This window comes from Mirounga angustirostris, unplaced genomic scaffold (assembly GCF_029215605.1).
Source record: "Mirounga angustirostris isolate CCGP_5_RB_7025 unplaced genomic scaffold, mMirAng1.0.hap1 SCAF_2, whole genome shotgun sequence".
NCBI lineage: Eukaryota > Metazoa > Chordata > Mammalia > Carnivora > Phocidae > Mirounga > Mirounga angustirostris.
This window is the reverse complement of record NW_026991710.1, coordinates 81,453,348-81,471,146: the sequence shown is the minus strand read 5'-3', so window position 1 is coordinate 81,471,146 and position 17,799 is coordinate 81,453,348.

Genomic DNA, 17,799 nt, shown 5'->3' with positions numbered 1-17,799 from the left:
AGAGAAAAAAGTTAAGTTTACATGAATTTCATTGATTTAAAATGTAACATGAAAATGCTGGAAGAAAAAAGAAATGGTGTTTTTCAGTTATGATAATAAAGGAAGTAATTTTCTTTTGTGACTGGTAATTGCATTGGAAAACATTAAAAAAAAATACGTGCCACTCAAATTTAAGTAGATCTTTGAAGAAGTGGAGGAAGGAGGAGATTCATTCTGAGGATCAGCTTGATCTTTGCTTCTTTCACAGAGATCAAAAGATTTATTGTTACTTGAGAAGGAAAAGCAGAATTCAGTTAGGACTGAAATGAAGGACGCTAGGAGCAGAGTAGCTGCATTCTGTACTTCCTAATTGGGTATCCTGTCTCCAACTAGATACTCTTAACTGATTCTTCAAATTCTTAATTTCAGTAATTAAGTCATGTAGACATCGGAAGGATGTTAACAGAGTCCAGTAAGAGCAACAGGATTCAAAGTCATTGCAAATGACTAGAGGAGCAAAGAGATGAAGGAATTGGAAAAGAGGAAAACTTTTTTCCTGGCCCTCCAAAGTCAATCTGCAATGCCTCAAATGAGTTCATTTATCATTCACAAGCTAGATAATAGGTCTCAGAAATCTCAGAACGGATTCTCTCCATATAAATCCATCCTTTGTTTTAGGTTCAAAACCTAATTATTCCCATTCTGTCATCATCAGCTCGCGGACTTCCGAGCCCTGCCCAAATCAGAATTTGCTGGCTGAAAGTATATTTAGGGGCCTGAACTTTGTGGCAGAATGTTCTTAACTTCCCTAAAATCAAACTCATCACACACAATACATTAAGTTCTGAAGTTGTGTTTTTTTTTTTTAATGTTTTATTTATTTATTCATGAGAGTCAGAGAGAGAGAGAGAGAGGCAGAGGCAGAGGGAGAAGCAGGCTCCCCGCCTAGCAGGGAGCCCGATGCGGGACCTGATCCCAGGACCCCGGGATCACGACCTGAGCCGAAGGCAGACGCCCAACCATCTGAGCCACCCAGGCGCCCCTGAAGTTGTGTTTTTTTTAAAAGCACAACCATGACAAAAGTAAGTGATAAAGCCCCAACTGCATTTCATTTCCATGACAATGAAATGTCATGGAACAATGAAATGTTCTCTGTTTCTAAGAGAGGATCATACGTTCTATAGCACATAATTTAAGAAGGCAAGTTTTAGAGCAGTACAGACATTCAAAATTTGGGCCATGTATTTAATTATGTTTTAAACTGCAATTGTTATTCATTCTCCGTCTTTTGCCCTTTGCTTATCTCAGTGGACAAGCATATTCTCAATAGCCTTCCTCTTTTTCCACATATATGGAATTCCAACCATATAGAGTTGAGAATTAGGAAGGAAATTAGTATTCCCTAAACACCAGTCACTGTCCTTCATAGTGCTTCATTTTATTTACTTCAGAGCTTTCCTCAATATTGCCTCGAATGACCTTGCTCTTTTGTTCAGTTGTTCATGGTTAATTTGTCCCTCACCAGAATGTAAGTTCCATGAAAGCAGAGTCCTTCTCTGTCATGTGCTCTTCTAGATCCTGAGCCCCCAGAGGTGTGCTTGGCACACAGTAGGTATTTATGCTTTGGTTTGTGTTTGTTTTTGTTTTTGTTTAGAGAGAGAAAGCACATGTGCGTGGGGGGAAGGGGCAGAGAGAGGGAGAGAGAAAATCTTAAGTAGGCTCCACGTTCAGCATGGAGCCCGACACAGGGCTTGATCTCATGACCCTGAGATCATGACCTGAGCCAAAATCAAGAGTTGACGCTTAACTGATTGAGCCACCCAGGCACCCTAAGGTATTAATGTTTTTTAATAAACTCCAGGCACAGGATTAGACACATTGTGAACATTACCTCATATAATTCTCAAAGTGATCTTGAATATAAATGTATTATCCCTTTTTCACACGGAGGAATCAAGCTTAAGGGAATTAACTAACTTGTCAAAAATCAAACAATTAGGAATTTAGGTCTGATGGTGTGTTCTGTTTGGGGTCCATGTTATAAGGAATGTTCCCAAAGTGGTCCATGGCTGTAAGTGAGAGGATTATGGGTAGTAAACAAAGTGGCATTAAGTAATGACAGCATTAGACCATAAGAAAAGTATTCCCTCTAAAACTTCTTTGTAATTAATTTTATTACATCAAGGATAAAGTCTCCGATTGGTGCCAGTGCCATTAATCTGGTGCTCAGATTAATGCTTCGCCAGTAATTGCTACTCTCTCCCTCTCTCTCTCCTTATTTCACTTAAGGGCGGCAGGTAAGTCTATAAAGCCAGAGTTTGTTGGCAGTGTATAAGTTTTCTACAACTTAAAGCAAGTGGTTCTGGTTTCCCATTTGCAATAGTTACATAGTTCCTTCAGAAATGAAATTTTAGATAAAAGTCCTGAATTTAGGGGCGCCTGGGTGGCTCAGTCGTTAAGCGTCCGCCTTCGGCTCTGGTCATGATCCCAGGGTCCCGGGATCGAGCCCTGCATCGGGCTCCCTGCTCCTCCCTCTCCCGCTCCCCCTGTTTGTGTTCCCTCTCTCGCTGTGTCTCTCTGTGTCAAATAAATAAATAAAATATTAACAAAATAAAGTCCTGAATTTACTTAAGGAAAATATTAATGGTACAGGGGATCTATTTGGCAAAAATTGTGGAGGTGGCACAGTGTCTGGTTTAGGAAACCCTGCTCTAAAGCAAATTTACAAGGCCCTGAAATAGAAACAAGCAACAGAAGGCATTGCTATGATCGGGAAACTCAGACACATAAAATAAGTATCTCCAAAATTCTTTAGAAGTGGTGTGCTTGAGGAACAAAAAACGAACTCGACATAACTGGGGAAAATACCACTGAGATACAAATTCTGGATGTACAGTGAAGTTATAGTTCCTGACTAATCGTGCCAAAAATACAGTGGGGGACATATATAAGTAACCAGAATACAAGTAGGGAAATAAAAAATGCCCAAAAGAAGAAAAAAATACACGTGGATGTGAGAAATCACAGCTCTACGGTGTTAGTTACCTTTAATTACCTTCTGTTATCATTAAATTTGTTAATTATAATGAATAATTATTTACAGTAATGACATATTTGTTTAAAGTCATAATACATAAATTCTATAAATATTATAAATTAACTTACTTAATTTCAATTAATAATTTTGTCATGCATGCTCAGAATAATGAGTTTCCTTGCTAACTCTATCATATAAGAGGAGAAATAAGAACAAATAGCTTTAATCTCATTGTAGATGGCACACAAATGCAGAATATTCCCACTTGCAAAAGGGCTGGGCACTCTTTCTTATAACTAACTGCAAGAAAAGCCTCGATGGCTTTGGCAAACAGGAGCTGCTAAACTGCCAACCATTTAGAAGAAATCGGAATTCATAACCCCGGTAAAGCTGCCACGTCTTTAACATGGCACCAAATCAGGGCTCCACCAAGGTATGGTGCTGCCCGAGAAACTGTCATCACTTAGTACACTTCTGCGTAAACCTCTCCCGATGAAGGGACTGGATTTGCTCTTCTAGTCTTTATGCTGACATCTGTTTGTAGGGAGTATCGGAGTCCATTCAAATGGTCCCAAAGCTGGGGCTTTCTGTGAGCCACCTGTCCGTGGCTTGCTCCTTGTTCTGCCATCAGCTTCCAAGGTAGAAGCTATAAGCTAATACAGGACATCTGCCACTCTCTAGCTCCGGAGAGGCTATCTGGTGACAGGGCGGGCAGGGACCCGACAGCACAGACTCCACGTTCAAATTCTGATTCTCCCGCTTATTTGAGCGAGTTGCTTAATTTCTCGAGGCCTCAATGTCTTCAACTGCAAATTGAGTGAACGGATCTTATTAGGAGATTTTGAAAATTAAGTGAAATAAAGCAGGAGGTTATTCGGTGAGGCCGGGCACATGATAAGTGAAACGTCAGTTATCATTAGCTACTATTAGCCTGTGTTAGAAGTACAGTGTTCTCTCCTCTGGGCATTCCAGAGCCCTTGGGAAACACGAGCCTTTTCATCGGACGCTCTTGTGTCGGTACTTAGGGTAGCGCTTCAGGCCCGCTTCCCCCATGCAACTTTTGGCTGTTTCCTCAGCCCCTCCGAGTTCTCCCCCCCGCTCTCTCTCTCCCTCTCTCTCTCTCTCCCTGTACCTCCCCGGCCAGAAGAGCGACTCTGGAGGCCCTACCTCCCTCAGTGACTCAAATCCCTCTCCTTCTGCTACACCACCAAAGAGAAAGCCTGCATTAAAATTCAAACAGGGACTTTGGTTTCTCCAGAGACGTGACTTTCACCATAACCTCCGCAGAATCTAGTCTGGAACATTCTTCTCATTTGCCACTCGCTTTAGTTGGCTAAGAGTTCACATCGAATACAGTGCTTGTGCTAATCTTTTTATAGCCACTGGACGGCAGCTCCCTGGAAACTTCTACCTTTTGCTTCTGACAAACAGTATGTCAGACATTTGCCCAAACAAAACACAAAGAAAGTGCCTGAACTCCGCCTGTGCTATCTTTGCATGCCTTTCACTTTATAGCCAAGTGCTACGATAAAGACGTTGTGTACATTTAGTGAGATAGAGTGTGTAAGACCCTTAGACTCCTTCGCCTGTGTCTAGAACAAAATGTTTACTTCTTCAGAATATCTATCTGGAGGAAGAATCATTCCCGAATGGTCTATTTCCAGGAGTGTTTGCCGAGTGGGCAGTGGGCCCCCGCTGCTGGGTTCTCAAGCCCTGCCAGGCTGGCTTAGCCGTTTGGCTTTCTGAGAGCCAACTGGAACGAAGACACCACAGAACTCTTACTCAGTCCTTGCTTTTACTCATCCTGAGGCTTCAGTGTTCACATCTCCTCGGATTCTCAATGTACCGGAGTACCCTTATTATAAATTACCTCTTTGGGCTTAGGCGAGCACAAGTGGATATCTGCCATGTATAATAAGAATTCAAATTTAAAACTGAAATTTAAAAAATTTTAAGGACATTAAGCTTCTCAGCAATCTATTGGGCTTTTATTTTTCTTTCACTGTAAAAGCTCATCGACTTGTTTCAACAGCCAACAGGTAGGGTTAACTGCCTCTAAAAATATCAGGAAAGAAAAACACTCTTATTCAGTGAATTTCTCAAAGTAATGAGGAATATAAAACACACACGTACATAGCATTTCAGATTTCATTTTACCCTCGCCAAAATTATCTTCTTGCTAAAATGACCTAAATCTTTTGAATTAAAACAAGAGGAGTTTCTTATGATACTCAATATTCAATATTCTTGTGATATTAGTAATATGTGCCAACTCTAGAATTTTAAGTAGTGATATGATATACTTTTGCAAATGCGTATCATTTATTGTAGCAACAGATTTTAAGCAATTTGTGGGACTGGGAAGTCACAGTAGCTGCTTTACTTCTTTTTGTAACGTATATGTTAGGAAATTTAGTCCCACCATCCTTCCTCAGGCTCTTCTTTGACTATTTACACATACCCTTCCAACATACTACGCACTTTCTTGTCTCTGCATCTCCCCCTTAACTAAGTTTGCAAGGAAAACTTCTAATCATCCTGCAGGGCGGGATGTAAACATCACCGTCGGGGCAAGTATTCTCTGCACTTTCTGTCTATAGCTCTCTGAGCAGAAGCAATTTTTTACTTCCCTTTTATTTTTCGTCATATCACTTTGTAAAAACATCTAGCATTTTTATATCTGCTCTATTAGTAATTTCAAGCCTGTCACCCCAAGTTATCTGTAAATCCCTTTATGGCAAAAACTAGGTCACGTTCATAATCGTGTCTTTCTAGCACATTAGACAATTTCTCATTGATGACTGACATTTAGTACATGTTTGTTGTTGTCAACAAGGAATTTCAGTTCAGAAAAATGTGAGGAAAGTTTCAGGTGGTCCTGGAGTGATGGTTTTGAGAATTACTAAAATGTTATTAAATATAGTACTAGGGCCTTTTCTGGTTTAGACCTATTTTTTCGATTTATGATTTTATTAAAGCTTGCCAAAAGTTTTTCAAAGTAGTTTTATCAATTTCTATTCCAAGCAACAGTGTGTGAGAGTTCCAGTTGTTCCCTACCTTACCAACGCTTAGCATTTTCACATTATATTTATATACTTATATACATACACACCTATTACTCGATTTGGTTTGACATCTTATTCAGCACTTTTGTTTCTAATGTTTATAAGTGAAGTTGGACTATATTAACTAAACTTTTCCTAATTTAATCATTTCCTTCATTCCACTTTGGGTACATGCTTCCTTTTTTCTAGTTTCTTAGAGTGAAAACTTAGGTTCACACAGATTCAATAGTCTTTCTGGATTTGTATATGTATGTGTGTATACACATATGCATGTATGTATACATATATTTATATATTAGATATCATTAGATATATATCTTAATATATTAATGGTATTTATAGTATATAATATCAATCTTATGTCTTACATATTCTTATTAATATCTACTTTTTTACTGTATTAATTAATATGTAATATAATTAGTATATTAATATTAGCTATAGTAATATCAGGAAAATATATCTTAAGGTAGAATTATTTTCTGAAGAAGTTTAAGTTCTAATGATAAATATTTAATATATGCAATATATAATACATATAATATATAATCTAATATATAATAAGATATATATTAATGACATAAGTTTATCATATATCTTCATTTATACATAATTAATATGCATATATTAAATATAGGTTACATATTTTATATTTGTATTTGTATGTATATTGTATATTTATATTCTATTTTAAATGTATATTATATATTTTATATATATTACATATAATATATAAATTATACATTAGACTATATAAGTAAATAATATATAAGAAGTTTAAGATCTAATGATATATATCTAATATATACATAAATATATATTAGATTTATGTATGTGAAAGATATATTCAATTATATATTAGACTATAATTTCATACTTATATGTAACTTAATATATAATGTACACATATAATGTGTGATTGATATATATTATATGTCTATACATTATATATTATATAATTTATACCTTTTGTGCAATCTGCCAAGATAGGTGGGATTCTCTCTCACCAGATTAGCTTTCTGTGCTTATGCTACTGTGTTTTCTCCCAATCACTTAAAACAAATAAAACCCAGAAGTTCCTTACTTCTGAGACAGCTAGGATTGCTTACAGTTACCCTAATTTCTGCTTATGTTCATTTATAAATATTGTGCCGTCATTTCAATTACCAAGAAACCAAGCTACAACCATTCATTGTTCTCAGGTACTTATGCATCCATGTTAGAAATCAAGTGACCAACCTCCTCTGCTAATGCTTTTGACTCTTCTCAAAGCCAGCCACAGAATTCAGGAAAATCAAAGGTGAATGAATAAGCAAATTCAAGATGCCTTTTTAAACTATTTTGTTTTCTTTTTTTCTTACCCTACAAAGGAAACACTACTAGAAATAAACTTTATTTAATATTCCATCTTTCACAATTAGCTCAATAGTATCATAAAAGCTACAAGGGAAGAACTGTGAAATCAGACAAGTTTCACCCTCATTGGTTGTTATATTCTGGTAAAAGTGTTATTAATTTAATGTATGTCAGAGATTATATACTTTATAGAAAAGCACTCATATATCATACATAATATGTTACTATCCTAAAGGGAAACTGATGTAATCCTTATGTAACATTTGCATATTCTACCCAAAAAGAGGATTTTACTTTCCTCCATTCTGATGTTGTTGGTTACTGATATAATCAACCACAGTCATTCATCCTTATCCTCCACAGGTAAAAATTTCCTTTCCTGCTTGCCCCAAAGCTCTGACATTAGGCAGAGAGGCCAAACACTGTCTTCTGTAAGGAAGGACAGTTTCAGAGCCTCGTGAAAAGGATTGTACCAGGCACTCTAATGACGCTTCAAGGAATGGACTCAAAATACAGCACAGAAGCAGCAGTTTGAAAGACACCTGGAAGGAGACTGATTTCCTGATCTTGCAACTTGTGCTGGGGGTATAGGGATCTTTAGGAGATTTCTCCAAGAACAAAAGAGCTGGTGGGTGCAATTTCCCTCCCCCGCGCCCCGCCCCCCAGTCTAAATATCTAGACAACTGCAGGATCCAGCATGAATACTCTTCACTTAGCTTGCTAACACCGTATGCCTCACCCCTGCATTCTCCTGCGGACCTGCCCACTTCAACACACCCTCAGCAAGAGTCCATCCAAAGCCGCATCACAAGCCTGGCAGTGTGCAAGCAGCCCTAACAGGGGCCAGCACCACTCCACAGTGACTCCTGCCCTGGGGAGAGGGCAAGAAAACCACATACACCAGTTTGTCTGCAGCCCCAGCAGTGGGTTGGGGGCAGACATATGGTCTGACTGCAGGCCCCACCCCCCAACAAAAGCTCCTCGGGGGACAACACAGGGAAAGTACCCTACAGTTCAGTGAGACTGAAGCTCTGGCAAACTGCTGATCTGAGTAAACTCAAGCCCAGGAGGGCCTCAGACTGGCCTATTAACAGCACAGAGACCAAACCCTGCCCACAACAGACAAAGAGAGCCATTGCAGATGACTGGACTGAAGACAAACACAGGTCAGCCACAACAGTAAGGCACATACAACACACATAGGAGACGCCTCTGAAGCATCAGGTTCTGGGCAACAGGGGACATTGCACTGCAGGGCACAACAGGAACTCTTCTTCATAAGGCCACTACCTTCAAGAGCAGGATATGTAGCTGACTTTCCTAACTCAAAGAAACAGAGAATTAGACAAAATAAAGAGATAGAGGAGTATGTCCCAAATAAAAGAACAGCACAAAATCACAGCAAGAGAGCTAAATGAAAGGGAGGTAAGTAAAATGCCTGATAGAGAATTTAAAGTAATAGTCATAGAGATACTCACTAAATTTGAGAAAAGAGTGGAGAACCTCAATGAGACTCTCAACAAAGAGATAGAGAACATAAAAAAGAACCAATCAGAGATGAAAAACTCAATAACTGAAATTAAAAAGACACTGGATGGAAAAGAGGCAGCACGCTGGAGGAAGCAGAAGAATGGGTCAGTGACCTGGAGGGGAGAGTAACAGAAAGCGATCAAGCTGAACAAAGAGGGAGAAAGAATAATAACAAAAAATGAAACTAGACTTAGGGAACTCAACACCACCATCAAGCATAATAACATTGCATAATAAGGATCCCAGAAGAAAGAGAAGAGGGGGCAGAAAATGTAGTTAAAGATATAATAGCTGAAAACTTCCCAAATCTGGGGAAGGAAACCGAGATCCAGATTTAAGAGGAACAGAGGGCCCCCAACAAAACCAACCCAAGGAGGTCCACACCAAGACACACAGCAATTTAAATGGCACAAAGTAGTGGGAAAGAGAATTTTTGAAGCAGCAAGAGGAAAGAAACTAGTTGCGTACGAGGGAAACCCCATAAGGCTATCAGGTGATTTTCAGCAAAAACTTTGCAGGCCGGAAGGGAGTGACATGATATATTCAAAGTGCTGAAAGAAAAAAACCTGCAACTAAATACTCTATTCAGCAAGGCTCTCGTTCAGAATAAATGGAGAGATAAATAGTTTCCCAGACAAAAAAAGTTAAAGAAATTCAGCACAGCCAAACCAGCCTTACAAGGAATGTTAAAGGAGATTCTTTGAGTGAAAAGAAAAGACCATAAGCAGGAATAAGAAGCACAAAAGCAGTAAAATCAAGTATATCTACAAAAACTAGTCAAAGGAGTCACAAAACAAAAAGATGTAAAGTATGTCACCATACACCTAAAATGTGGGGAGAGAGGAGTAAAAATTTAGTGCTTTTAGAATGAGTTCAAACTTAAGGGGAACCATCAACTTAATAAAGACTGCAATATGTGTATAGATGTTACATGTAAACCTAATGGTAACCACAAATCAAAATCTGGTAATATATATGCAAAAAATAAAGAGAAAGAAATCCAAGTAATCCACTAAAGAAATCCTCAAACTGTGAGAGAAGAGGGGTATGTTCCCTCTAGACCTACTTTGTTGAGGGTTTTTTATCATGAACGGATGTTGTACTCTGTCACACACTTTGTCTGCATCAGTTGAAATTATTGCATGGGTTTTATCCTTCCTTTGTGGTTGTGATGTATGATGTTGATTGATTTGTGAATACTAAACCACCCTTGCATCCCAGGAATAAATCCTATTTGATCGTGGTGAATGGTTTTCTTAATGTATTGTTAGATTCTGTTTGCTAATATTTTGTTGAGGATCTTTGCATCTATGTTCATCAGAGATACTGGCTTGTAGCTCTCTTTGTATTTTTGGTAGTGTCTTTATCTGGTTTTGGTATCAGGGTAATACTGGCTTCATCGAGTGAATTTGGAAGCTTTTCTTCCTCTATTTTCTGGAACAGTTTGAGAAGCATAGGTATTAACTCTTTAAATGTTTGGTAGGATTTGCCTGTGAAGCCATCTGGCCCTGAACGTTTGTTTGTTGGGAGTTTTTTTGGTTACTGATTCAATTTCATTGCTGGTAATCAGTCTATTCAAATTTTCCATTTCTTCCTGATTCAGTTTGGGAGACTATATGTTTCTAGAAATTTATCCATTTCTTCTAGGTTGTCTAATATATTGGTATGTCATTTCTCATAATATTCTTATAATCCTTTGCATTTCTGTGGTGTTGGTTGTTATTTCTCCACTTTCATTCTGATCTTGTTTATTTGAGTCCTCTCTCTCTTTTGATGAATTTGGTTAAAAGTTTATCGACAAAATTGATAACTTTGTTGGTCTTTAAAAAAAAAACAAAAACAGCTTCTGGGTTCATTAAGAAAGACTTTTTGAGGTGGCAACCTTTGAATACAGACTTAAAGAATGAGAGATGACAATCTATGTGAAGACCTGGGCCAAGTATATTCCAAGCAGAAGGAATAGCAAATCTGAATCTCTGAAGCAGCAACAAGTTAAGGGAAGAGCAAGAAATCTGGTATGGCTGAAGCAGAGTAACAAAAAAGGAGGAAGTAGCAGGTAAGTTCATTAAGGAGGTAAGGACAAGATCATATAGGGCCTTGTTTACCATGGTAAGAAATTAGAATACAATTCCAACCAAGGTTTAAGCAGAGTAGTAACATGAGGCAATATAATTTTTAATAAGATCACCCTGGTTGATATGTGGAGGACAGACTGCAGAAAAACCAAGAGTAGAAACAGGGAGATAAGTTAGGTAGTCCAGATGAAAAACGATTATGCACTGAGCCAGAGTGGCAGCTGAATAGACGGTGAGAAATAATTATATTCAAAATATACTTTGAATATAGAGTTAGAATGGTCCCTCTAAGAGCCCAATCCTAATGAAGAAGAAGCTCAAACTCAGAGAATTGAGTTCTCTCCTGCTGGCTCACAGGACAACCTTAAGTTTTCATGATAGGTTAAGGACCTTGCCATAGCTTAATGGGAGCTGAATTTCTAAAATATCTGGGCTGGCCATAGTGTGTCCTCAAAGCTGGGACAAGAGTTCCCATAGCTGCATATTTGACTGAGTGACTGACAATACTGTTCTCTGTGAGTGCCAAAATAAGCAGTTCTTTTTCCTCTCATTTGCCCATGAGGATTAATACTTCATCTTTTTCATATACCTTGTTAATTGGTGGAGTAAATGATTTTGTAAAAAAATAATTTTCCTTTTCTTGGTAATGGAAAAGTCTTCATGTTATCCAAGCATAATAACCATCATTTATTAAGTGTTTATATAAGTCAGACTACACCAAATTTCTTACATATTTTATCTCATTTATTCATCTCAATATGCCTATGAAGTAGGTATTGTTATGACCCTATTTTTTTTTGCACATGAGGTAACTGAAGCCCAGAAAATATAACTGACCTGCCCAGAACCACATGGCCCATAAGAGTAAGAGCCAATGTTCAGACCCAGAACTTTTCCCAAAGTCGTTACTCTTAACCTGTATCATATGCATACACAAAAATAGGCTGTGGATAGCAAGAGGAAACCGATATAAATATTGTGAGACGGAAGAATATTCTAGCTTTCCCTTCTCATTCACATGTTCATCCAAGTCCGTTATACTTAAACAAAAAATTCCCCATTTCAGATCTTTGGGGGTCTTCTAGGGATTCTTTTACCTACCAGGAAAATTTTCCTACAATGGTGGAGATTTTTTTTAATAAAAAGGAAGAGAACAAAAGTTAGAAGTTAAAAATGGAAATGATAGAGAATAGTTTCCCCTCTACGTCTAGGTAAATTCATTTCACTTAAGAGCTCTCTTTAATCTTGGTGAAGATAGAGACCCTGAGCGAGTAAAACCAGTATTCTTCCCAACACCTGCTCTCACACAACGAGGACTAAGGATAATCAGGGAAGAAGAACCTACTCAGTCTGCATCACATGCTTCACTAGACTGGCATTGTTCCAGACGAATAAATTACTTGACTACAGAAGGAGCAGTTATATTGGAATTTCAACTAAACAACTACAATAAGAGCAAAAAATAACAATATTAACAACTATGGATTTGTGCACTTATTAATTGTTCAGAAATGTGAGATCCACAACTCTGATGTGTCTGTTGTCCAATGCTTGGTCTGTGGTATACAACAAAAACTTTTCCCTGAAAATTCGTGTGAAATTTACATCCAGTGAGATTCACAGAACCCAATTTTTTATTGTCCATTTTGTCCGGGACTCACTGCCTTATTAAAATCACCCTCTGTCAGCTATTTTTTTCTAATGTGTATTGGTTTCTTATTTAGTCAAACTTACACATTTTATTTCCACTGAATATGGAATTCTAATTCCTTATTATTTAACCTTAACTCAAATCTTACCCTTTTTTTGATAAATTAGGACACACTGGTCTTATAAAATATTATTTGTAATTATCTGCTAGTACATTCCTCTCTCTTCTTTCATTTGACAAGTGAGACATACAATAACTCAATCTTTATGTAAAGATATTTGATGAAATAATATAGATTTTACAGAATACTGTGTATGTTATTTCTATTGAATAATTCATTTTAGTGTTTCCATCCATCAAAATATAGCATTCATATAGAGTTTCTCGAATAAATTTTTTGCCCCTTATGAACAGACATATATAAATGAAGTAACTGCCTTATAACATGAACTTGAGTTGACTTATTTATTTGTATGTGGGGGTTTATACACTGATTTGTCTCCAAAGATCAGTTGAATTAATTTTTAAAAATGGAAAACATAAAAATTTTACTGTGAAGACTACAGGGAAGGTTTTAATTAAGGAGAAGGCTGACAGATTTTCCTGGTGATGACAACACAGACCTTGTTAAATTTCTTTGTGAGGACAATGAGAGAAAAGATAGGAAGGGTGCTTTTATAAAGTTATTGTTATTATTACTCAAGTCAATGAGCTGTTAAGTACAAGCTTAATTATGACCTCTGTTCGTCATCTTGATACTTAATAATGCACCAGATGTGCTTTTCCTGCTTTGTCAATTGCCTGATCTATCAGTTGACTGAGTATTCCCTGCCAAATGTGTAACTATCTTCCATCTCCAGAGGAGATAGATGGTTTATCCACATCTAGCCTCCAGGCAAGTGCCAACTCATTTTCTTCTCAAAAGATCTTGCTCCCTGGGACCTCAGGTTCCATCAGAAATTAAGCTGGATATTTGTTGCTTACTCACCACATCTTAGGTCAGAAGAAACATAGGAAACAGTATCTCAACTTGATAAGTGATTGAGCTATGTCAGATGGCAAAATAACTTTAAGTTAAACGGTTATTTTTGACATGGAGTCTTTCCAGAAGATTCACTAGCTCCAGAAGTTAATGAAATGAGTGTCCTACACAGATACAGCAAAGGAGCACTACTAATTCAAGTGCTGCTCTGCAGCTAACAATTCCGTGGAAGTCTTTCATTTATTTCTCAGAAAAGTTGAGCTCAAATTGAATAAAGAATTGTATTTTTTAAAAGATAGAGAATGAAAGATTATAAAAAGGAGTATTTTAGATTCTTATCAATGGAAAGATATAAATTATCATTTTTTTCATTCTAAACTATCCTTTTACTAATGAAGAACATAATTCTCCAATTTTCAAAGAGTAAAAACTGATATTAAATTCCAAATTTACTTACCAATTGAATTACCCTTCAACTATTTCAGGTGCTCACTATTTTTTATTTTTGGTCTTCATAGGAAAATTTAGATCATAGTTTAGGTCAAACAACAGCCTTACAATTTTTTGTTTTGTTTTGCTTTGGTTAGGTAAAGTATTCTTTACTCAAAACTCAAGAGTTAGTCGTCAGTATTGTACTGACAAATACAGCCTAGGTAACATACACAATTATTTTTGCCTTTCAGAGTAAAAGACCTTTGTTCTTTAGCAGATACACACACATACACACACACACACCTACAACTTGAAAACTGAGCTTCCGTTAGGCCCTTTCGCCATCTGTCTGTAGAAGAAATCAGTCATTTGATAGGCTTTGTCATATAGACTGACCATCTGCAATCCTGGTAACAGTATTTAAGCTATGAGATCCCAGTAGGAAATCTGTTTAAATGTGCTTTCTCAGGTCATCCAATGCTTCATGTTTTCAACTATTTTAAAAGTAAATAAAAGGGAAACCTTGGTTATATTGGGAGAAGTTTCCTTTTCAAGCAGAATGATCTAAGTAAACACTTCTGAAGATGATATCTGGATGCATACAATTTGACATTGTGCATTTCTGCAAAACTATGAGATTAGTTGAAGGTATCAATTAATAAATAGGGATTATGAAAAGTCATTTTAACAAATATAGAAGATTTTGATATATTCACAGAAATAATATAATTTTGGATATAATATTAGATAATTTTAGTTCTTTAAAATTAACATAAATTAACATAGTTACTTTCAGGAAATTTAATCCCAGAGCTGAAATAAGGCTGTCTATGCCAGACTATCAAATATATAGCTAGCACAAGCCGAATGTACTAGAGAACAAAATTAGAAGATGACTTCACGAAGAGTTCCATGGCAAAAGTCATTTCTACAAATTATAGAAAGAACTATTAGTTTCCTCTCATAAATATACAGTAAGAATATTTAGTTTAAGTTGTGAAAGGCTATCCACTCATGAAGGCTATTCATTAGATACTTAATTAAATATAAGGCATATTTTACAAAGGTACATTTTATGTGTAGCATATAATTCAATATTATCAAAATGCCTTAGTGTCCCTCAATCTTATAAAACTTAATATTCAAGAATGGGTCTGATTTCACTGTTTGTTCTTCATAAAACCAGGAAAGAGATAGTTGCAAATAATCCAAATTGTTCCTTCTATTATTAGGCATTACAGAGTCACTGAAGCATCTGTGGCCCCAACAGTCCTGCTTTCTAACTATAGACAGTCACCATGGGCTAGTGGGTACCTATATCCTCTAGATAACATAGAATGGAGCAGAGAATAAACACCTGTTCTTCAGGATCAGCACTCACTACCAGCCCTGGAGTCCTTCCTAGCAATTCCCCTATCCCTTCTACTCTACAGCTGGCCTTTTTTACTCATCCCTAACCTCAGCCAAGTTCCCTGAAGGTTATTCTTTGTCTCCTTAGATCTTTTACATACAGGTCTCTCCTCTCAGCCAGACTTCCTATTGAACTCTCTTGGCCATCTTGCCCAAATGCCACTTAACAGCTCAGGATGATCATCTGTGTCTTGTCTCTCCTTCTAGATTTAAAGTTCCTTGAGGGTATATACCATATTTTATGCCTCACTGTGATCTCATGTAAACCTACAAAGTACACTCAGTAAGTTTACATTAAGTTGATCCTAGGGCCATACAATTTCAACATAAAATTCATTGGACTGGATCAGAAAGAGTCAGACTTTAATTTACATGTTTTATTGGAGTTGGCTGCCTGAAGAGCTGTGTGGATAAAGACTGAGCAGTGGTTATCTGCTGTTTCTGTAGGACATGAGAAAGATGACACCCATGCAAATAGTTGTGATCTTAGCATGAATTCGAGGCAAAGAGTTGCAGCTTCTCATCTAAATGTTTTCGAAAGATTCTGTAGAAGTGGTCTTGCGTGAACTTTTATAGGATAATATGTACTCTTGGTCACGCTCTGCTTCTGTATTGGTCAAATGAATATTTATTTATTTCCTTTAGACCAATGGGACCAGTCTCTGGCCAGGAATCTGGGAAATGGGCTAGGTAGAGCCCAAAATGAATGCTGGCTTTTGGAGTGTAGGCTTTTAGGATTGCATAATACTATCCTTTATAATTACTGCACTCCTAATCTGTAATGATAGGCCATGTAAAAGGATATTCAGCGTCCACAAAAGACTGACTCTTCATAGTTCCTGGCTTAGTAGTAACAACCACAATGAGAATTTCTTGATTCAGAAAAGCAGAATAAAATTCTCTAAATTTCAAAGAGTAAAAATTATTATTAAATTCCATATTTTCTTACCAAGTGAATCACCCTTCAGCTACTTCAGGTGCTCACCATTGTTTTATTGATTCCTTGCTTCAAGTTTCGTTTTATCATATTTAATAGCAATTATTGACATTTTTTATGACTTCTCATAAAACTGGAGGCCAAAGCAAGTGGACTCACTTGCAAAAATTCTGAAAGTAAGATTAGTACTTCCATCTTCCAGAACTTCCTAATCCTACATACACTAAAGGAACCTGAGTGTCACCAAATGTGTGCCTTGGGTTCTCATCTCTCCATCTCACATCCTCCAGCTGCACCAACAGTTAAAGCCAATCTTGATAAAAGTTCTTTATTAGTGTGTTCTCATCAAAAAACACCATACTCTACACTAAAAAGCTAAGGAGTCAGCCAAGTTACCATTTGCCTTTCATCACTGTCTTAAATCTTGGAAGTTTAGATTTCAGAAGACCAAACAGTAGTCCATTTAGAATTATAAAGCATTATGAAACCAACAAGGTGCTTTAATTTCACTCAATTTACATTTAGGACCTCTCAGCTGCTATTTCTCAAGAGTTGCTGAGAAACAGTTTTTACTAAATCTACAGAGCATTTTAAAAAGGGTGTAATTTTCCTCCTACAACATGGAATGTAGAGAAGCTAGCTAATCAAAAGCAGGCTCTTTACTAATGTAACAGTGATACAAACAATATTAAATATTAAAAGTTTTATTCTTGGAGAAATATTTATGAGTTATGGGAAGAACTAACACATAAAAAGTATAAAAAGTAACCACAGAAACTTAAAATATTAACAGCACATACAAACAAATGGGTTAGCCTGTACTGTGAAATGGTAAATGGACTGAACAAAATATTATGTTCCATTTTCTCTTATCTACACTCATCAGAGTTAATATTGTGCAAAATGCTGGGCTATGCTATCTGTTCCCATTTGTAAAGAAGACTTCTGCACACTTTTCAATGCTCTCTTTTTCTTTTTGATAGGCAGAAAGTTTCATATATACAATTTGCGTATTTTTCTGTCAACGGTTTCTGCAGGTCAGTGTAAAAATAGAATGATTTGATCTTTTTAAAAGTGTGCTGCTTTTTGAAAGAACTTTTAAAGAAAATTTTTAGAACTGGGTGTTATACACAACTAATGAATCATTGAACATGACATCAAAAACTAATGATGTATTATATGTTGGCTAATTGAATTTAAATAAAGAAAAAAATTTTTTTATTTCATTTGTTTTTGAGGGAGCAGGCACAAGAAGTTTAGAAAGATTAGGCATACTTTATTCAATGTATTGAAATGATTTTATTTCTCTTCTGGTACACTGAGGTATGAGCCATTTAAACACTCA